The sequence below is a fragment of the Silene latifolia genome, chromosome 1 (assembly GCF_048544455.1).
Source record: "Silene latifolia isolate original U9 population chromosome 1, ASM4854445v1, whole genome shotgun sequence".
Taxonomy (NCBI): Eukaryota; Viridiplantae; Streptophyta; class Magnoliopsida; order Caryophyllales; family Caryophyllaceae; genus Silene; species Silene latifolia.
In genome coordinates, this window is record NC_133526.1 from 144717461 (window position 1) to 144741146 (window position 23686).

The 23686-nt window shown below is 35.4% G+C and overlaps 1 non-coding gene across 1 annotated transcript; it reads left to right on the forward strand.

The window, feature by feature from the left end:
- The first annotated feature begins 23063 nt into the window (after window positions 1-23063).
- Window positions 23064-23170, forward strand: LOC141617691 (small nucleolar RNA R71). The gene has a single exon (XR_012531184.1). It is a non-coding gene; the product is annotated as a small nucleolar RNA R71 (small nucleolar RNA).
- The last annotated feature ends 516 nt before the right edge of the window (window positions 23171-23686 follow it).

Here is a 23686-nt window from a genome sequence, read left to right on the forward strand (position 1 = left end):
TATAAATCGAAATTTTCTGGGATTGAGAAACTTATATATGGTCACATGCATGTTTTAATTTTGATAAGTGAAATTGATAAATTAGTTTGATTAATTTTCTATTATTTATTGGTTTTTATACGATAAAACTGATAAATTGTGATTGTATTTTTCTCAAAATTTAATCGAAATTTTTGGGCAATGTTTTTGTCAAATTTGGGTTATGGATAATGTTCCAGAATAATAAAAATATTAATTCATCATTTTTCATAATTTGTATAATTAATTTGGAATTATTTGATAAAAGTTATGAAAAAGATGATAAATTGTGTATACAATGCAAATTTAGTTTTTGACAAATATTTCTGGCCATTTTGGGTTCCTGGAAATGTTCTAGAATTTACAAATTTTTTGTTTTAAATTTTTTCATAATTGTTGTGATTAATTTGGATTTAATTTCACAATAGTTATGATTAAAAGAATAATTAGCAAATAAAAATCAATTCAAACTAATTATTTTTATAAATTAGTGGGAACTAATTTTTGGGTTTTAAATCAGTTTAGAAAATTAGTTTGAGCTTAAAAATATACTAAGTGTTGATTTATGAATTTTTAATTGTTACAAATCGTTAAATTCCAAATACTGAGGTCATATATCATATGTTGGTAAAATGACGATTTTGCTTGATATTATAGCATTTTATTTCTTTTAAATTACTGCATTTTATGAATGAATGTAATTTTATTTATGTATGTAAATTAATGATGTAATTTTCGACCAAGTATGGCCTAGTTATTTAATCGGTATTACCTGAAATGCATGGAAATACCGATTTGTTTGTAATTAAATGCGATCTCGTATCGCCAATTTGTAATAATTAATAGTTTTATTTTATTATTACAAATGTATAATAGGACTTTCTATGTAATTTAACTTTACATTTGTAATTAATTATTACGAAGACCGGCGATTTCCAAAGACTGGGCCAATTCAGAAAGGAGTTCCAATGAAGATCCATTAGGGACCAAAGATTTGATTTTCAATTTGTAATAGACTAGTTAATTAGATTACCTAGTATTAGGAGGCCATACTAGGATTCGTATTTTATTGCTTTTTACATGTTTTTCCTAATATGTCATTCATGCCAAATCGTCACATGCATTTTATTTCGTTTTTTATTATTATCCGCTATTGTCAATTTACGGTTTTCTATAATTCGCCTAATTGGTTCACTTATAGGGAATTGATAACTAAATGCAAGATCTCCCACATTAATTAAAATTCAGATTAGCCTTACCAATTAGTATCACCTATGAATCCCTTCTTCATTAGGGGTGGGTTCGGCTCACCGGGCCGTTCCCTTTTTACGTCGGGTAAGTAGGGTGATAAATGTTATTAAATGCGAAATATTGATTGGACTCAACTGAACAAATAAGGGATGAATCGGCTCACCGTGCCCGTATTTGGTTCCGGGGCTAGAGCTAAATTTGTGAAATTTATCGACCGAGAGTTCTAGGAGTAGAATCAGTCAAAGGGTTGACTCACCGAATTCATATAAGTAGGGGATGTATCGGCTCACCGTGCCAAAATTTATATAAGACGGATCTCGGGATCATTTATATAATTTAGGTGAGAGGTCATTATATAAATGCATAATTTAAAACTTGTTTAAAATTGTTTTGCAAGTTAATTTTACGATGAATGTTAATTTTCCCAATTACTCCGTTTTATTAATATATCGCGCAATAACTTAAATACACTCTTCTTTAAAATTCATAACTTCATTCTATAACAGAAAGAGTTTCTTTGATAGAATACATGAGAAGTAAAATTTTAGACTGGTAAACAAATCAGCAGCGGAAATCTCCACTTAACCACCATAGCGAAAGACAAATTGAATTTTTCATTTTGATCCTCATATTAAGTGTTATTAGGGTCTCTTATAAAGAGTATTAACAGGAGTCATGCTTAATCAAAAACGGTTAGATTCATGCGATGACACTTTCTCTACAACGAAAATACATCGATTATATTGCTCACGAGATATATTATCTAGCATAATGTCGTAGTCCACCTAATCGATTGTCGCCTAGAGATAGGACAATCAATTGTTATCACGTACGTACTTAAATTAATTGAGTATGTGGTAACACTTGTACCGTTAAATAATCCAATTTGTTAGAAATTGTGATTGATCAAATTATGCACTCACTTCTTGGTATGATTTACCTGTGTTTAGGGTAAATCACAAAGTGAATAAATTGAAGAAGAGTCTTCATGATATTCGTTCTCTGCTTGTTCAAGCAAAGAACGACATGAAAGTGAGTGAGAGCTATAAGAAGGATGTGTTACCCTTAACGGTTAAGGATTGATTGAGGCCGAAGAAGAAAATTGGTTTGGTTATAATGTTGGTACAAGGCAATGGTTATGTAAAGTTGTTGTAAATAACAAAGTCAAAACCAAGCAAAATGCCAACTCGAACCAAGCGTGTTTCTATTATGAAGCTGCCAAACATTGGAATAGAAATTACCCCAAATATATGGAGGATGAAGAATTTGAGTGTATGACAACTACAAATACTTTCTTCTATAATATCTATATGATTCACATTACTTATTCTAGTATAATTTTTTTGGTATTTGATACCGTTTATGGTAATCATCTTTGTATTAGACACATAGATTGGTAAAGAAATGTGTTATTAACCTACCTAAAGTGTCATATAGATAATAAAAGGCTCAAAACAGGTGACCCTTATCAAATCTAAGATTTGGCATTATTATTTATGAATAGTTATCATAAAAAGCATAAGGAGACTAATATCGACTAGTGTTCTAAACCATTTGTTTTTGAATTTTAAAGTATATGCGTATCTTGTATTCAAAGCAAGATAACTTGTGACCTTTAAGGAAAATGAGATCGAGCTAGTAGGTTATTATGCCTAATACATATGGTTAAATAACAATCTAAGCTAGATATGGTTATATTTACTTCATTTTTCCATCAATGATCTAAGTAGGTATGGAGATATCTACTTAAAGATCTATGATAGTGAAATCTTTGAAATGTTCAAAGAGTATCATAGTGAAGTAGAAAATCATACAGATTAAATGATCAAAATATTAGGATTCGAATATGTCTAAGTAATGACTTTAAAATTCACCTGTAGGATTGCGATATAGTATCACAGGAACTGAATCTTATAAGATAAGATTTGGTTCATGTTGAGTCGTATTGTCTCAATTTGGGTTTTACTTTTTGTCTACTATTTAATTTTCCGCTAAATTAAAGTACAATTGAAGCAGTCAATATACTCCATATGAGATAGGAGTAGGTAGGATACCAAATTTATGCGTTATCCGAAGAAAACAAGTGGTTATTAATCTTATAATAGTTACGAGAATAAAGTGTTTGTGGCTCGTGATGTTGTCTTTCTATAAAACGAGTTTTCTAGAAGACAGAGTGGAAAAAAAATTGAACTTAGAGAAGTTCAAGAGCCACAAACTGAGTATTTGACGTAGGAAAATGTTTCTTTTATGTCTAATTTAGTAATTGTTTCTTTGGAACCTATGAGGTCACGTTGAGCATGTCACCAGTCAGCGGTGATGAATTCGAGTTACTTTTAGAAAGTGATAACATTGTAACTTATAGAGACTGTTTCTAATCCCAACTCTATGCAATGGCTTGGAGTCATGCAATTCATAATGGTATCCACACACGATAATAAGGTAGAGGACCTGATAAGTTTACTTGAAAAAGTTGGACCTCTTTAGTGTAAATAGATATTTAAAGATCAAAATCAGCTTGGAGATACATAAAGATGTTTTCAAAGATTGATTGGTGGCAAAAGGGTTTTGCACCAGTTATAACGCTTTGATCCATTTAGAATATCTTAGTAATTGTTTTGACAGATGAAAATCAGATCCGCCTTCCTGAATGAGATTCTGGAGGAGGAAGTGTACCTGGCACAACCTAAGGGTTTTGAATATCTTGACAATTCTAAGTAAATATGTGCAAACTTAAGAGGTAGTCTTAAGTAGGTATAAAAGAGTTGGAATCATCGAAGTGTCGATGAATTGTGTTTGTACATAAAGTTTAGTGGGAGTAAGGTGATTTAATTAGTCTTATACATGGATAACATATTAATCATTAGGAATGATTAAAGACTTAGGAGATGCGAAATACATCAAGAGTATCCGGATTTATAGAGATAAATCTAAAAAGATATTAGCTTTAAGAAAGAAGTCTTATTTTGATAAGATTCTTGATTTGTTCAAACGAGTTGAACATGTTATAATTGATTCCAATTGCTTCCGCTGCTGGATCAATTATATACGCTATGATGTGTTTATTGTTCCGACATTTCGTATACTTAAGAGTATAACGAGTAGTTATCAATCGAAGTTAAGTGAATGTTATTATATAGCCAGAAATGACATTCTTAAGTACTTAAGAAGGACTAAGGATATAATTTAGGTGTTTTGAAGTAATTTTGTGATCCGTCTAAAGGGTTACACGGATGCTAGTTGAGGTTTGTGTAGAGGGTTACACATACAAATGCCATTTTTAAAACACATTGGGATGATTTTGAATCCCGATATGGCTATGTATTTTGAGGAGTTTACCTGCTGGATGTGTTCTAGGCAGTCCGTCATTGTGGATTTTATAACGGAAGTTAAGTACATTGCAACATTAGATGATGCAAAAGGAAATAGCATGGATTAGGCAGTAATGGAGGGACTAGGAGTAGTTCCTACAGCCGTATATCATGTCCCAAGATACTGTGATGACAGTGGGAGTCTATTTCTGGTCATGAACTCGGGGAGTTTTATGTAATATAAGATTACGTAGATCGAAGGGAAATAGCAATTTATATAGTTGGGAAAGATGCAAGTGTTACTGATCCTTAACCCAGGCTTTTCATAAGCTTAAACATTATAGAAATGTCATATCAATAGGATTAAGGTGTATATCAAAATAGCTGTAGATTATATGATATGTAATAATTGTATAGGTGTATCAATTATTACATATATGATAATCGCATTTATCGTCTGAGTTGTTCAAAACTCAGTAATTCAGTTTCAACTGAATTTTATTCAAATACTTTGTTTATCCGAAGAGGTTGTGAAGACAATGTTGAACCCTTTAAGTGAACAAGATTAACATTGTTTTTTGTCCCTAGTTACTTAATGAGGTGACGTCTCGGAGTAACTAAATTGTAAGTCGATTGATGGCGGGTTCGGCAGCCATATGGTCATGGAAATGACTATTCGAATACATAGGCAGACTCTAGAGACACTCTGTCGGGCAGTGACCATTTATAGAGGCCTTTCATTTGTAGCCTGGTCGTGGCGAGGATTTCTATAATATTCCTATGAGTCGATTCTTTTGACTGGGGACTATTTGTCTGAGTGTAACACCCCGCATTTTATAATAATAATATTTTATTATAAAAGTATTTTATTAAATTAATTATTTCGAAGTGTATTAATGTATTTTGGAAATATTTATATTTATCGTCTTCGTTCTCTATTTTATTATTTCTCATTTTAATCCACTTTTGATTGGGTTAAAATGTCCGTGCACGATTTTACTATTTTAATTTAATTATTTTTCTTATATAAGTTCTCCTTACGTTTTAATATAGTCCAACCTGATTTGTAATTAGGTAATCCATTGTATGAGCTAATAGACCCAAACCCCATTAGTTAATCCTCTTATAAATAGATTGAAACCTAAGCTAGCAACTAGGCTGCTCACCCTAATTTCCTACGTGAATGCCAGCCGCACGCCTCTCCTCTATTTCTCTCTTTTGTTCTCTTTTCTCCCTTTGACTCCATTGTTGAATATCTTTCCTTGTTCCAAAGTCATACACAAATTATATTTTCATAATATTTGCTCTTATCTTTACAACATATTCATCTCCAAATAATTTTATGGAGATTATTTGTATGGATCTTTAGACCTACGTTTTGGGTCTCTTATTTTAATGGGTAAAGAAGAAAAAGAGTCTTTTATGGTGATTTAATGGATTTGGATTCGGGTATATTCTTTATTGTCAATTTGAGGACGTTGACACGTGTTGGAGACAAGGCTTTGTTGGTCGTTTTCTTCATGGAGGTTTTCATTAATTGCTAATAAGGTAACTAGGTGTTTTACTTTAATTGTGTTTATGCCAATTGATGTAATCTACATGATTTAATAACTGATTTGTGTAATTGGTACGTGTTTGATTGTTTACTATCGTGTTTAATTGTGCTTGTGTGTTTACGTATGTGTTTTACCGTTAAATTTGCATAACATATCTTGCCTATGCTTCGTTTGGGTATTTGGGCGTGCGGCTAGGGTTCACATTGGAAACCCTAGTGGCGGCTTGGTGGTGGTATATGAGAAGGCCTAGAGTTATAGCTAAACTAGCATAACCTTGAGTTTATGGCTCAATGTTATAGCTGGGTTGGTACAACTCTGAGGTTGTGATAAAGTTATAGATGGAGCCGTATAACTTTGAGATTATAGCTCAATGTTATAGTTGGGCTATTATAACTTAAGTCACATGTCGATGTTATAGCTAATGATAATGTAAATTTAGGCTAATGGAGTCATTGTTATAGCTAAAGCTAATATAACATTGGGTTACGAGGTAAGGTTATTGTTAAAGTTATAGCTGAAGTTACTATAACATGGGTTGCTTATACTTGTTTCATATGTTGTATTGTGTTCAACGTGTTATGTCCTAGAGTTGCACATGTCATTGGTTACTTTTGTTCATATGATAAGTAGGATGATCAGTTATACTATCTTGTGAGTTGAGTCGTGATGATGTTCACGCATGTTAGTACAGTCGGTTATATTGTACATTTGTTGTTGGCCTTTGAATAGATTACGATAGTTACGGTTATGTGCTATCGGAATGAACCAAATCCACTCGTTGATGCGGGGTTTATTTGATCTATGTTCGGAATTGGGCAGTGGCAGTGGTTATACGCTATGTTCCCCGAGTGTCGTTCGGTGTACAGTCATTGCACCGAGAGTCTGGCCAGGTCTTAGACATATAGGCAGTGGTTATACGCTATACATAGTACCGATGAAGGCAGTGGTTATACGCTGCATCAGCTAGAGGCAGTGGTTATACGCTCTGACAAGTTAGAGGCAGTGGTTATGCGCTCTAACAGGAATTCGCGCTATTCGCTACGCTTGATTGCTAGCTTTGTGCCTTCAGTTTATGTGGATTGTGTGACACCATATTTACTATGCTTTAATGCTAGCATTGTGCCTAAGTTATTATGTGTCTTGTGCTACTTTGGTTGTAAGTGTGCATGGTCTAGTGGTCACATATGGTCTAGGTTTGCATGTTTGCATCCGTCTAAGATTGATAAAGTCATGGTAAGTTGTATTGGGGTTTCTTGAGTATAGATGGTCTCACATGTTTACTGGTTTTACATTTCAATTGTTAATGATTATTTGTTATACTCAATTGTTATAAACATGACTGGGAGAGCATCCAGTTACTCCCGACTGATTGTCGACCCCCATTCTCAGGTTGTTCAGATGATTTGCTGTTTGGATGATATCTTACTTGGGAAGTTCTGTGCGGCGAGATGAATAATTTAAATTATAATTCTTCTCTTTCAATCAATTCTTTAAAAGGTACGAGCAACAAATAACTCCTCAACGGATAAATCATAAAATCTTTTATAACTCTTTAATAGTCATTAACGATTCTTACTCCTCAAATATGGTCTCCCAATTAAAGACGAACATAGTCTCAAAAATTCTCAACATGCTGAATCTAAATTCCACGATAATATTCAATTCATTTCCATCATTCTACTCTCGATCCATAAATAACTCGCATAACTTTTCCGTTATCACAAGACAAAATCCAAAAATTCCAACCATCAAGAACATAAGTCACGATATCCCAAAACAATACCATAATATAAATATGCTCATTATGCCTCCCACTTCTTAAGAAACTATTAGACAACAATCATACATGTTATGCCACATATCACCATCCTCTATCATCAATAAGGATTTTCTCAAGTACATAAAAGAATTTAATAACCATTTATCCTAGATGAGATTTCATCTTAATAACCACTAATCCCGAAGTAAACTCCTTCGTTACCAAACTCATAATAATAAACGCCTTTTTCTTTCATACTTGAACATCCCAATCTGGCAATCCATCCTAACTTGATACTTCAAGAAAGAACAAGGGGATCAACCTCTAAATCACCTCAAACAAGGACAACTCCACCAAGTAATCTAAAAGGATGAAAGTAAGATAAGAGTAAAGCTTGGGTTATCAGGGATTAAAAGTTTTGACCGACATATAACCAAAATGGACGACACGTAACATTCAAAGGACATTTTCAAAATTGACCGTTTTTAAAATCAATAAAGCATGCTCGAAAATGTCATACATGAACAACATATCTTATACAACTAATGACGAAGTAAACATCAAGTCATAAACAACACAATACATAAACTATACATTTAGTACAATTAATAACGATAAACATTAAGATATAAACAAATAAATACATGGACAAAACACGTAATAACACTAATGACGATATGAAACATTATGATGCAAACAAGCAAGTACGTGAATAACACATGTAATACAATTAATAACGATGCGTGACATTAAGGGATAAACAAACAAGTCCTTAATTATTTCTATCACATTTACTCTCACTCATTTACTAAGTCATTATATTATTTTAGGCATTAACTGCGCGAGAGTTAGCAGCGTGTTCGCTCTGATACCAACTGTAACAACCCGGATTATAAAACAAAGGGAAAACGTATATTAAATGAATTATCAGAGTTTAACAATGATAAAAGGGTCAAGGTGGCGGAAACATCTGACCAATCCGGTTTGCTACTAAATCCAAAACCAAACTAATACATTATTCAAGGTTCTCAAAACATAAAATCAAACTCCTAATTTATTATATGGAATTGTGAGATGTTAACGTTAAGGTGTTCTAGCATTGACTTAGTGAGCGGCTATGTTGACAATGATTTTAACGGATCATGGTATTCATCTTTTGAGAGTATCGAGATTGGTATGGATTAATGAGATTAGATGGAGTCCTTAAGAGTGGAAGGACTTGAGAGTTGATGGTCGTGAGAGTTTATGATCTTAAGAGTTGATAGTCTGAGGAATGTAGTGATTGTAAAGAAATAGTTATATAGGGATTTGTTGGTCCTGAGTTATTATGGAGATATGATGAAAGGATGTTACGAGACGTTGTTACCTTGAGTGATGATTGTACGAGAATTGTAAGACTCTGGTTATCTGCTTTATTTATTTTATCTCAAGGTGTCGTCTTCGAGTATATAAAATTGTTTTTGAGGTGTCTATTCTTATTATCCTTGCACGTGTTAACCATACCTCTTCTATTTGAGCCTTTAGACCAAAGGTTTCTTTTATCTTTGTCCTTTGTCCATTTCATCTATCATTGCTTTCTAGTTGTTCTTTAATTCAACTCCAGTTCCTTCTACTTTGAACTTTTGTAATTGTCCTTTTCACATTGATTTCTCTCTAAACTTTTACTTCCCGAAAGAAAGTGTTTTTTTGCTTTATGGTATTGCATGGAAATGTTTTGTTTTGGTTTGCAAGTTATTTATACTTTCATGGTAACTTTAAAATATTTGAAATCTCTTTAGACCTACTTGTGATCATCTCGTAGTGGAAACTTGGATCCTTGGTAAGCAATGTTAGATCTTCGAGTATGGTGTTTGGTTATTTGAGGCTGAGAACTTAGTATCATAGTTGGATGCAAGTATGAATTGGGATAACATTTAAAGTTTTAGAGAACGAGTATTAAAGGTGTTATATTGAGCTATGAAAGTTTGAGGATGTTTTATATTCAGGGTATATAGATATTTGTTTGTCCTATTTGGGATTAAAGATGTTTTATTTAAGAGTATGAGGGTTTAATTGTAAAATGGACTTTCCATTTTACACAATATGTACCGAAAATAATAGGGTGGATTAGGGTATTAAGTGTGCTTTATATTTTATTTAAAATCATAATCATTAACCTAATTGATAGCCATGCACACCTAGTTGCTTTTGTGAAGTGCATCTTGGTCATGTATTGGGCCTTGTTACCACCCCCTACCCGGTTTTGTCATAGAAAAAGACCAAGGGTTTTTCTCTACATTTTCCTAATATACACTACAATAATATGTGTGTATTCATTCATTCTTTTCAACATCTAAAACTTATAGAAATTTTAGAGAGAAAATTACTTCTTCTTCCCTCTTCTCTTGACCGAAAAACAAGAGACCAAAAACATTATTTTGGGTCAATTTTAATAAAATTAATATTATTCTTGTTCAAATAATATTAGTTTTAAGATGTTATCTTGGGTATACATCTTTGGGAGGGATTCTATCTTTGAATCCTTGTTCTTCCATTTTTAAGGAAAGCTCAAGAACAAGTGAGAAGGAGAACTCACTTGTGCCCTAAATCCGAAATACCGATAGTAAGAATGACTCTCCCCTTTTCTAATTTTGTTTCCATGCATAAGATCACAATTTATTTTATGACTAAATAGATTATCACATATATGAATATGTCGAAATAATGAGATTAATAATTTCTAACAAGCGGTATCAAGAGCCTTAGGTTGTTTGCATGCAAATCGGTTATTGTTTTTCCGAGTTATAAGATTAACAAACAAAATTTATAAATTTGTGTTTAATATGATATATCACGAAATTTATTATGCATGTTAAATTTTCTGGTCCTAAAATGTTTTTAAGATATTTTGGTTTATTTATGGATTTTATTGTTCATTTTTAATAATAATGGCATTAAAATGTGATTTTTATGATTAAAATGACATTTTTGGACTAAAAATAGCTAAACTTTAATTTTTTCAGTGGTTTTTGGATATGTTTTCACATATATTATCTACTGATGGCCTATAAATTTTCATAATAAAATGATTTGTTATGCTCGAAATATGGATTTTTCAAGTTAAACTCGTATTTAAAGGGAAAAATAGGTTAATATGAGATATATTTCGAATGTTGTCATAGAAATTTAGTATCTTGTCACATGCAATTTTACAAAATGTGTGTAAAATATTTGGCTATAATGAAGTCTTTATGCATGATTTATGAATTTTTGATGAAAAATCACATAAATAGAGACTTTAATTAGTAAAAATTGCTAAAACATACTTCATGACTAAGCAAAAATGTCACATGTTGCATTTTATCATATATTTCAGATCTAAAAGTGAAATGTTAATAAAAATAATTTTTCTCATTTTTTTATGGTAATAATTGATAAATCGGATAAACCGCAACATTGTTTTTCTTGATAAATTTTCGAAATTTTTAACCTAAGTTTTGAACATTATGAGTGTCATGGTATTTTTCCAGAATGTTCATGAGTTTAAAATCTCAAATTTCAAATTTATTTGAAATTTTTATGATTTAATTTGAAGTTTATGACATAATTTTGTATTTTAAGCCAAATTATGAACAATATTAAGAAATATAATTTAATTATTGTCAATATGTTATTAGAGACTAATTTTGAATCCTAAGTTTGTTAGGGTAATTAACTTGTACATAAATATGAATTTATGTAATTATTGTGATTTTTAAAAGGTAAAATCACGCAAATCCGTAAAAACCGATTAATATACGATATTGGCTCCTTAAACGCGATTTACCATAAAATTGAACATGTTCATACATATTATACTACTGCATTTTATTTATGATTGTCATATTTCAATTTTATGTAATTTTTGAATTATGTAATTTTACTTAGTATGGCCTTAGTTTTTAATTGATATTACCCGAAATGTATGGGAATATCGATTCGGTTGTAATTTATTGTTATCTCGTATCACCGTTTTGTAATTTAATAGATTTATTTTTTTATTTTTAATTACAAATGTATAATAGGAAATTATGCAATTTATTATGTAATTTATTTATTCCGGAGTTCCTTGAAGACGGTGCCACTCGATAAGGTGATCCATTAAAGAAAGTGTTGCCTTGAAATGCGTGCTAAGACCGAAGTTCAAGGGACCAAAGGAGTTGGTTTCCGAATTTGTAATAGTTTATTAGATTTACTATTTTAGGAAGGCCATACTAGGATTTTATTTATGCTTTGCAATTTATTTATATGTTGCATGCATCGCTAAATCGCCATAACTAAAATATGCATTATCATTTTAATCGAGTATATCGACCGTGTCAATTACAATTATCGTAGTTCACTGCTTTAGTTCACTTAAAACGTGATAGATAATAAATTGACATGACCTCTCGCTAAAATAAACAATTGAGACTTAGCCTTACCAAAAAGTAGAAACCATGAAAACTTATTTCGTGAGGGAGTGCACTCGGCCACACCGGGGTACAAACCTTGTTACGTAGGGGAAGTGGGTGATAAATGTCTATCCACCGAATTTATGTTAATAAAGGGTATTTCGGCACACCGTGCCCTAAGTTAATTTAAATTTGGATCATGGACACATTTATTCGAAATTTGAGTTGAACTCAACGAAAGTATTCACGACGATTTCCGCATGTGTTTCGGGCTAGAGATAAATATTAATGTAATTTTATCGACCAAGAGTTCTAAAAGTAGAATCAATTAAAATGTTAATCCACCAAGTTATGTTAATAAAGGGTATTTCGGCACACCGTGCCCTAAGTTGATATGAATTTGGGTCTTGGAATCATTTATCAAGTTGGGTCGAGGTCACTAGATAAATGCAATAAAACTTGTTTAAATTAAATTTACAAGTATTATTATTATTGTAAAAACGACAAATGTTTTATTCCTTCTATTTTGTTTTGTAGACCACTTTTATTTCTCATAACAAATGGCCGCACCAAACACCAACGCCACACCTCTCACTAATGCTTCATGGCTCCGATCCTTCATGGATCGTTGTAAACTTGAAAAGAATGGGTCAAATTTCTCCGATTGGGATGCCCAACTCAAATTAGCCGCCCAAGGTGACGACAAGCTTCGTTACCTCACCAAGGCCTCTCCACCTGAACCTTATGCTAGGTCGAGTGCCGCCACTAGGGAAGCATATGAGTCTTACCACAAAGAGTCCGCTGCAATGAAAAATGTGTTGCTTTTTGCGATGGAGGTGGATCTCCAAAGGAGAGCCTTTAAAATGGGCACCGCTAATAAAATCTATTCCAAACTTGTGATGATGTTTTCACAAACTCCGAGGATCGTCCAATATGAGGCGGCCTCGGCATTCTTTGATCTCGATTTCAAGGAGGGCCAAAAGGTTAGCCCTCACGTGCTCAAATTGTTGGAGCTAGTCGAGACTTTGAAGATTCAAAAAGTTTAAATCCCCAAAGAGGTCATTGTAGATAGGATTCTACACTCCTTATCCAAAGTCAAAGCATATGTTCAATTCCGGGTGAATTTTTAACATGCAAGGCAAGGACGTGTCTCTTGAAGAGTTGCACAAGTTACTTGTGCAAGCCGAAAGAGACATGGAGTTAAATGTTAACCCACCTAAGGATGTGCTTAATATAAGCACTAAGAGCAAAGGGAAGTTCAAAAAGAATGGGAAAAAGGGTAAGAGGCAAGCTCCCATGTCCACCAAGGCTAAGACTTTTGAAGCTAGCACTTCCAAGACCAAGAAGGGTCCTCTTGACAAATGCCATTATTGTAATGGTGTTATACATTGAAAAAGGAATTGTTCCAAGTGTCTTGGTGACATCAAAGCTGGAAACATAACTCCAGTAGGTAAATAACTATCCTTTCTTTTATGTTTCTAATTCAACTATGGTATTTTGATACAAAGTTGTGATAATGTATCCCCTTTTTATTGTAAATACGGCCTCCTCCAAGCAAAGACAAGGGAAAGGAAAAGCAAGCTTGAGAAATCATTAAGGAGCTAGGAGTAGCTTCCATGAAGCTTGGCTTTTTTATTATTGTCTTATTTTAAGTTATGTTTCGGATTTTTAGAACTATTTTGATTTCCGTGTTCGACATGGAAATGGATTTTGGATCCTTTCTAAACAATGGTTGTATTTTGGATATTGGTGGCTTGGTTTGCAACCCAAGTCACTCCTTTTATCACATTTCTTTGTTCTAAAAATTCGTCTTTATATGCTTGCACATAGAAACATATGATCATCTACTTAAAGTGATCCATAGACAACTATAATGATGGGATTCATTATATGTCCACAAGCTTAAGGCTTATGTATGATCAATTATAAAGTGATGTTGAGTTGATGAACTCTCCTAAAGGAATGTCAATTACCAAGTACACTCATCAAATTTAAAACTATTAGTCAATCTATGAGATAGTCCTCCTTATACTTCAAAATCATTATTTGTGTCTCATAAGCTATCTTTGAATATCTAGTGTATTTATTATAAAGATAGAGTGGGAGAAAAATGAAGACACAAAGAATAGAAAGAATGATTTGCATACCAGTAAATGAGATCTACGAAAGAAAGAATGATTTGCATACCTAAATAAAGAGTATACACGAATAGATGAGATCTATGGTCTCGAATAGATGAGATCTACATGACAAAAGAGACCAAGTGAAGTAATCAAAGGAATATGTTCCTAAGATAATGATCGGATCCATTTGGTGTTCACAATTAAGCATATGTGGTCGTTGGTCAATGGTCGATACAAAACACAATTTATACTTCACAAACAACTCTACAATTAGTAAAGAGGCAAGTAAAGGTCGGATCCCAAGGGACGGGTATTGAAATGAAGATTCTATTGTAACTAGTGGTGTCTAGGGGTGTCACAAATTGGGTTGATGTAGAAGGTCACTAAACTAAAATAGCAATGAAAATAAACTAACAAGGTAAATGAAATAAGGGTGTAAACAATTGATTAAAAGCACTAGGGTGTCATGGGTTCATAGGGGAATCATGGGATATGATCATACAAACATGTTCTCAAATTATAAGCAAGCAATTATTGTTGTGATGGATTGAGTTGGGTTATATCTTACAATCCTAGGAAAGTTTGGGTCCCGGAGCCGAATCGATTAGATTGTACAACACCTAACAAGTCGACTTAATCTTCCCTACTTAACACATGCATGGTCTAACAAGACTCGAGTTGGGTTATGTCTTACAAGTCAAGTTGAAAGGATAGAAGATGATAGTAAATGCAAGGATTCATAGGCTTAGCATTTCATCAAATATAACATGTGCATGTATTAAGATCAAAACAAGCAAGCAAATAAGATATGAAAGCATATTAATTTAAGCATGAATCATTCCCCATGTTGGTTTCCCCTAATCACCCATTAAACCCTAGCTAAGAGACTACTCACTCATTATCATATTGATCATGCTAGAAAGGTTGTCAATCATACTAACATAATGAAACATGATGAATAAATGAAAGTAATTAGCAATAATTAAAAAGGGATTAAGAGATTATACCTACTAATGATTCCAATAATAAAGCAAGAATAATAGAAGAACTTGATGATTGATGGAAGGTTGTCAATCTCCCAATAAACCCAATAATCTTCTAATTACCCAAAATAAATGAAGAACTAGAGAGAGATTAAAGAACTAAAACTTGGATTAAAACTTGATTAATATTTGATTACAATATTGAAGAGAGATTTGATTGATATTAACTACTCTAATTATTGATAAGAAGAACATGCTCCTCTAATTAGACTAATGGGGTATTTATAGTGAAAATTAGGGAGGATGCATTAGGGTTAACTAAGGGCTAAACTAGTAATTACACTTTTTAAGTTGAGCAAGGAGCCTCCGGGATTGTCCGAGAGAAGGGCTTCTCCATTTCGTAGCTTGAAGAACGAAATCAGGCTGTCTTTGTCTTTGTGATCCGTGCGGCTGGGAGTCGGGACGGCCGGATCTGGGATGGACGATCCGAGTGGATCAAGGAACAAGACGCTCGGACTGGGCATGGGGAATCCGAGCGGATTCTGGTGAGGACGCTCGGATCGGGTGAGGACGGACGGATTCCCTACAATCCGGTCGGATTGTAGTTCAAAGACTTTCCTTCTTCTTTTTCTTCCCTTTTCTTCATGAATTCCTTGGGGATTTCCTTGGGGACTCAAGGATCCTTTTCTCAACAATGCTCTTCTACTATGCTATGTACAAAGGCCTTCTAGTCTTGTCTCTCCTTGATGCTTGGTCATTGAATATGATCAATTTAGCCTTGTTTTGCCATGAAAATGCAAGATTCTTACTCCTTTCCTACCAAGGGATCAAAATCTCAAAGAATATGCAAAACAAAGAACTAAAGATAAGAAATGACCCAAATAGGCACTAAAAAGCATGGAAACAATGGTAATTCGGGGCTAAATATGCGCCAATTATGGTCGCATCAAATATCCCCAAACCGAACCTTTGCTCGTCCCGAGTAAAGAGGTGACAAAGACTAGGACCAATACTAACCTAACCTAATAATAATAGCCGATATGAGACAATTAGCGGGTCTCACTCCGCCCCTTCAACTCACAACAAGACAACCATGAGGTAGGATGCCTTCTTGCAAGGCAAGGTGGGTCTTGCCAAAATGGCGACACATCCAAACATTAAGCACACAAAAACACATAATGGATGCATCTACAAAAGAATAGCCACTTTCCTCATCTAAGTGGCGGAAATTATCTACAAGGGAAGCAATTCAAGGGTACACAATCCTTCATAGATGCAATTTGTTCAAACTACTAAGCCTAGAAGGATACCAATAAATCACCTCCAAAAGGTGTCAAGCTAGGGTACCTTTGTCCTCAATCGTTAAATGCTTTTGTCAAGAGTAGACTCCCTATGGTGTTAGAAACACTGGAGGATCGCGGAATTCCCCCTCTTGCCTAGACAAGAAGAAGGGTCGTCCCCTCTCTACCATGCACAAAAATGGATACGATGGATAAAGGGATCAATAGATATTGAGTTTCATTTTGGGAGTTTGCTTTTGTTTTTGTTTTCCCCCCAAATTTTTTTGGCATTTGACTTTTTGAGAACACTTTCTTTGCCATTTCTTTTTGATTTTTGGCATTTCAATACTTGACAACTTTTTTGCATTTCTTTTTGAACATTTTCAAAGTCACCCCAATTAGTAACGAGGGTGCCTTGTATTTGAAGCTTTAGGAGTCTATTTTTGCTCCTCTTTTCTTTTGATGCATTTTGCAAACTTTCTTTCACTTTTCATTTCATTGAACTCAAATTGATTTCTTTTTGTGCCCATTCCCTTTGATGACAAAATGTGGTAGAGCATGGATGAATGATAGAAGTATGCATGGTTTCAAGGGTCACCTTGGAATAAACGGTAGCCAAGGAGTTATCACACCACAAGGTACTCTTGACTAGGCCTTAATCCATGGGTCAAAGGATACTAGCATGACACATCCTAGGGTGTTTTACAAGCATTCTAACAAGCAAAGTCTTAAGAACAAAAAGCATCTACTAGGGCCTATATATACTTGTCAAGCTTCCCAAGTAGACGGTTTCGCAAAATTTTCTAACATGTAACTATATGCCATGATGCAACTAACATATAAACATCCTAATGCAAATGATTCTACCAACTAGTATGCCAAATAAACTAGATGCAATCCTAAGTTCACATTGTTATACCGCATCAATCAAAATAAAGCCACATAGTCATTAACATAAAGAGGAAAAAAGGAGATTGGAAAGATCATACCATGCGGTCTTCAATATCCTCATGTCTCGGATGTGGCGTAGTCAATCAAAGTGAACAAGGATGAAACAAACACAATATATACAAGACAATATATACAAGGGAAATGAACTTGTTTTTGGTTTTTCAATTTTTTTCAATTTTTATGATTTTTGAATTTTTTTTAAATTTTTATGGTTTTTGAATAAAAGTTAAGTGTTAGAATTCCCATCCCCACACTAATATGGGCATTGTCCTCAATGGCCAAAATGATGGAAATTATGCAAGGATGATGCATGATTTTCTATACTAAATGCAATTCTACACTAAACTATACTACATGATGCATGGTTTTTGTTATGACGGAGAGGATAATTTAAATTACCTCCCGTTGCGTATGCATTAACTTCCCCAAACCAAGTAAGACACTATTGCTAATGTCAAAGCATGGGGGAGTTCATGCACATGCTATGCTATGCATGAGACTAAATTGTCATTTTGGATTTTACAAAAGTGGGAACAATAAAGAACACCTCAAAGGAACCGAGGTGTGAGTCCTTTGATGTTGCTAGGACTAAACCAACAATGATCAAAATGAAATAAAATACAAAGAGATATAGACAAACCGTAGGAGAGTAGGAATCTCCAAGGCTAGTCTTCCATCATGCTACTATCATCATCACTTCCCTCATGAGAAGTGGTCACATTGCCACTTTCCTTGGCACTTTCTTCTTTGCTTTCTTCCTCATCATTATCTTCACCATCATTATCTTCACCTCCACTTTCTTCATCCTCAATGTTATCATCAAATTCCTCATCATTTCCAACAACCTCATTGCCTTCCACCACGTCCCTAGATGCACCCGGAAATAAGGCTTCTCTATCCGCCCAACTAGGCAAAGGACAAGATGGATCAAGGAGTCCTTGCCTAGCTAGATGTAGGAGGGGAGGATATTGAGCCAAATAAGCATTCTTCCGATCTTCATAAGCTTGCTTGTGCATGGCTTGCATTAGAAGAGTGACATAATCTTTTCCAATTTCAACTCCTTGCGGTTTGAACCCTTCATAATCATAGGGGTAAGGTGGTATAACAATGGAAGAGGAGGGAGTTTCATGATCACCCTTTTGTTGTTGAATGATGTACTCGGCTTCCGTGGATAGGGGGAGTAAATAGTTGGTCCGGTGGACACTAAGACGGCAAATCTTTGCGGGTAGAGTGAATGATCGAGCCTCACTTGTAAGCCACCCATACTTGGTATCAAGGGGATTGTGAGCAACCCACTTAAACTTGTTAATCAAGGTGGACATATCAATAAGATGGCCACCATCCTTAGCCTTGTACTTGCTATCCTTATTGAAATTAGGATCAAAGTGCTTGGCTAGGACCGTGACAAGGCCGCCATTAACAATTACGGTTTGACCCTTCTTCCCACTATCTACATGGAGCCATCTATCAACCAATAGCCTCAAAGAATTGTAAGGCTTGGTGTGAATTCTTCCAATATTCAAAGTTGATTCAAGGAGAATAAAATCGAGTCCCGTAAAATGATTGGTGTCTTTCCTAGCAATTATGGTATTTCCCACAACTTTGTGCCATATTCTTATGCCCGGATGATGGACCAAAAGAGCACGACAAGCTTTAAAATCTTCAAATTTCTTCCCGGAGATTGCCTCCCAAAGAGGCTCGGGATCATACTTCCCATATTGCTTATAGAATTTATGTTCATCGCTAAGACCCAAAATTTTACCCAATTCCGGAAAGGTAATGCGTCTACTAGTGTTAGCTAGACGAAACTCAATATTTTCCCTATTCTCAACTTTTGTCACTTTTAAAGAACTTAAGAATTCCAAGACAAGGGAGGGGTATGTTACTTCCTTCATTTCAAACAATTTCTTTAAACCCATGGCATTGAAAAAGACTCTTGTTTGTTCAAGAACACCCAACTTCTCTAAAGCATCTTGACATATGAATTTGGTGGATTGAATTTGTTTCATAGCAAACTTGACAAATGTATTTTATGAGAATCGGAAATGAATGTTACCTCCGGGTAATGCAAGAGTTGATTAATTACCGGAGTAGAGGGTGATGCTTCCATAGAAATTTGTTGAGGTGGTTGCACTTCCAAGCTTGGTGTTGATACCACCATTGCCAAAGCTTTCTTCATTTGTAGAGCTTTTTGCCTTTGAGAGAGAGTTGTAGTCTTTGGTGCCTTTGCTTTTGCTTTTGTTGCTCCCTTTGTTCTTGCCATTTGATGAGCTAACCAAGAAAAAGATCAAAAATCTTCAATTTGTAGAATGCCCAAATTGATTTTGAAGGTGAAAGGCTTTGCCTTTATGAGAACAAAAATCAATTCAAAGGTGAAGATTTTGTGCTTGGTTTTGATTGTTAATGAAGATGGAGTGATTGATTTGTTATTTGAAAGATGGTTTGATTTGATTTTGGTGAGTTTTGTTGAGGGTTTTTGTTTTTGAGATGGAGAGGATGAGGGTTTTGATGTTATGGGTAGTGTTTATGAGTGAATGAATGAATGAATGAAGGTGGGTTGGGTATTTGAAGAACTCGACATTTTCGAATTGCAGGGACAATCCGTGCGGATTAGGCGCAATCCGCTCGGATTCTTCAGCTTCAAATTTTCAAAAATCCCGCCTAGAGACGGGCGGATTCTGGAGAATCCGCTCGGATTCTTTTTGGATGAGACGGGCGGATTTCGTGCAGGACGGACGGATTCTTATCCGAGATTTTTCTTTGTTTTTCTTCACCGCAAGACGGGCGGATTGATCACAAGACGGACGGATTCGAGAGACGGCGTCTTTCCGTAAATCCGCTCGGATTCTTCAACGATCAAGAATTTGCAGTTTTCAGCCCAGCCCAAGACGGGCGTCTTCTCAGCAGGACGCTCGGATCCTCTGCAGACGGGCGGATTCTCAGGAATCCGCTCGGATTGGTCCTTGTGTACACGGATTCAGTTCCATCCGTGCACCAACGCATTCCCTTATCATTCTTTCTTTCTTTCAAATCTTGTGTTCTTCATTGCGGGGGCACTACTAAGGCATGAATAGCCTAGGCAATTGCCATCCCCATACTAAGGTAAAGCACTACACATCAATTAAAATCATTAGTCCCTCCCTCACTTCTCTCTTTTCATGACGATTATTTTGATCAAAGTAAATGAAATCCAAAAATGACAAAAATGCAATACAAAAATTAAAATGTAAGTTAGGGAGTTAGAAATATTTACAAGTGGTGGTTTAGGGAGGACTCCACCAAACTCTCATTCTTGATGAGATGTCAAGGGGGCATGTTCAAGGTGTTGTTGATGTTGCTCAACACCTCGAAGAAGTAATTAAAAGCTTGTTCATTGTTGTGGTAGAGGTCCTCAATAGACCGTGGCCCTTGTTGTTGATCATGATCGATGGCATGCCCAATGTAGGGATTAAAGATCCCTTCAAATTCGTCGTCCCAAAGACCACAAACTTCATTGAGTTGATCATTGAAAATATCTTGCTTGGATGGAGACAACTCTCCCAATTTCTTCTCTTGGCCAATGAGGCCATCATCTTCTTCCTTGGTTGATTTTGATGAGCTTTGCAAGCTCTCCTTTTCACAATTCACTTGCTCTTTGAATGGAGCATCTTCAACTTTCTTCCTTCATTGGAGTTCCGATTTCTTCTTTTCATCTTTCCGGCTATAATGATCAATCATGAAACATGGCTCATGCAAACGAGGAGCTCTCATGGTCTTGTCAAGATTAAAAGTTATGCTTTCATCTCCCACTTCTAGAGTGAGCTCTCCATGTTTCACATCAATCACCGCACCCGCGGTGTGTAGGAAAGGTCTTCCTAAGATGATTGGAATGTTGGAATCTTCCTCCATATCAACAATGACAAAGTCCACCGGGATGAAAAACTTCCCAATTCGCACGGGGACATCTTCCCATATCCCTAGCGGTGTCTTCGTCGATCTATCGGCCATTTGAAGAGTGATGTTGGTACATTTAAGCTCTCCCATTCCCAACCTTTTACTTACCGAGTACGGCATGACACTCACACTAGCCCCTAGATCACATAAGGCTTTGTTGATCGTTGTGTCGCCAATGGTACACGGTATTGAGAAGCTTCCCGGATCCTTTAACTTTGGAGGTGAACTCCCTTGAAGAATTGCACTACTCACCTTAGTGAAGGCGATAGTCTCAAGTTTCCGGATTGACTTCTTCTTTGTGAGGATATCTTTCATGTACTTTGCATAGGCCGGAACGTGATTGATTAATTCCGTGAAAGGAATTGAGACTTCTAAGTTCTTCACAATTTCCATGAACTTTCCAAGTTGATCATCAAATTTGGGCTTGGCTTGACGACTTGGAAAAGGAAGTCTAATCACAATGAGCTCCTTTTCTTTGGTTTTGTCTTCATTTTTCTTTGAACTTTCTTTTTTTGATGATTCCCCTTCGTTGGGACCTTGCACCACAACTTCATTCTCACTAGCTCTCACAACTTCATTCTCAACTTGCTTCTTCGGTGCTTCATATCTTGTACCACTTCTCAAGTGAATGGCACTAACCGTTTCATGTCTAGGGGGATTACCTTGGGGTGGTAATTGCCCCTTTTGTCTTTGTGAGTTTGAAGATGCTAGTTGGGTCAATTGTGTTTCCAACATCTTGGTGTGAGCTAGAATGTTGTTGATGGTGGTATCCTTTGCTTGGCTATCTTTTTGCATTTGGGTGAAGAACTCTTGGATATTTTTTTGCATTTGAATGACCGCTTTTTGGACATCAAAACTTTGGTCATTGTGGTGATTGTATGGATTTTGGTTTTGGTAGCCTTGGTTTTGATTGAAAAAGGGTCTTTGATTTTGATTTCTCATGGGTGGTGGAGTGTATGTAGTTTGAGGGTTTTGGACATTTTGGCTCTTGTATGAGAGATTTGGGTGGAACTTGGTGTTTTCATTGTAAAAATTTGAATAAGGGGTGCCACTTTTGTAAGCTTGGAAAGCATTGACTTGTTCGGTTGTTCCCCTACATTCACTTGAGTCATGACCCAAGGTTCCACAATTCTCACATATCCCGCTTGGGATTGATGAGGATGCCGTCATGGCATTGACATGATGTTTTGATGATTTTGAGCTTTCCTCAAGTCTAGCCATAGCTTGTTCAAACTTCAAGTTGATTGTGTCAATGTGAGCACTAAGTTGAGCACCCAATTGAGTCACGGTGTCCACTTCATACTTTCCTCCTCTAGTAGCCTTGCGAGGCCTACTATATTGCGAATTATGGACCGCCATTTCCTCAATCTTGTTCCATGTTTGATTGTCATCAACTTCGGTGAACATTCCATTTGATCCCATATTGAGAATGTTCCTTGAATCTTCATATAAACCATTCCAAAATTGTTGCACTAAAAACCATTCGCTAAGTCCATGGTGAGGACATGAGCGACAAATACCTTTGAACCGCTCCCAAGCTTCATACAAAGATTCTTCATCCCTTTGCTTAAAACCCGTAATTTGAGCTCTTAGCATATTGGTCTTCTCCGGTGGGTAGAATTTTTTGTAGAAAGCTAGAGCTAGCTTCTTCCAAGAATCTATTCCAAGGGTGACCTTATCAAGGCCCTTCAACCATTGCTTTGCGGTGCCGATTAACGAAAAAGGAAATAAGACCCATCTTATTTGGTCTTGAGTCACGCCCGTTTGAGAGATAGCTTCACAATAATCACAAAATGTTTCCATATGAGAATGAGGGTCCTCACTAGGCATTCCCCCGAATTGGCTCCTCTCAACTAGTTGAATGAAGGCGGACTTGGCAATAAAGTTTCCGGTAAGATGTTGTGGGGTAGGAGTACCATTTGGTAGATCCTCCTCGGTGGGCATAGAGTGTGACGAGAATTTAGGCATTGTAGGTGGATTTTGTGTGGTATTGTTTAATGGGTTCTCTTCTCCTTCTATTGCGAAAGGATTGACAAACTCACTAGTGGGTTGAACAACTTCACCAACACCTCCCAAATTCCTCCTAACAAGTCTCCTATTATTCGTCAAGGT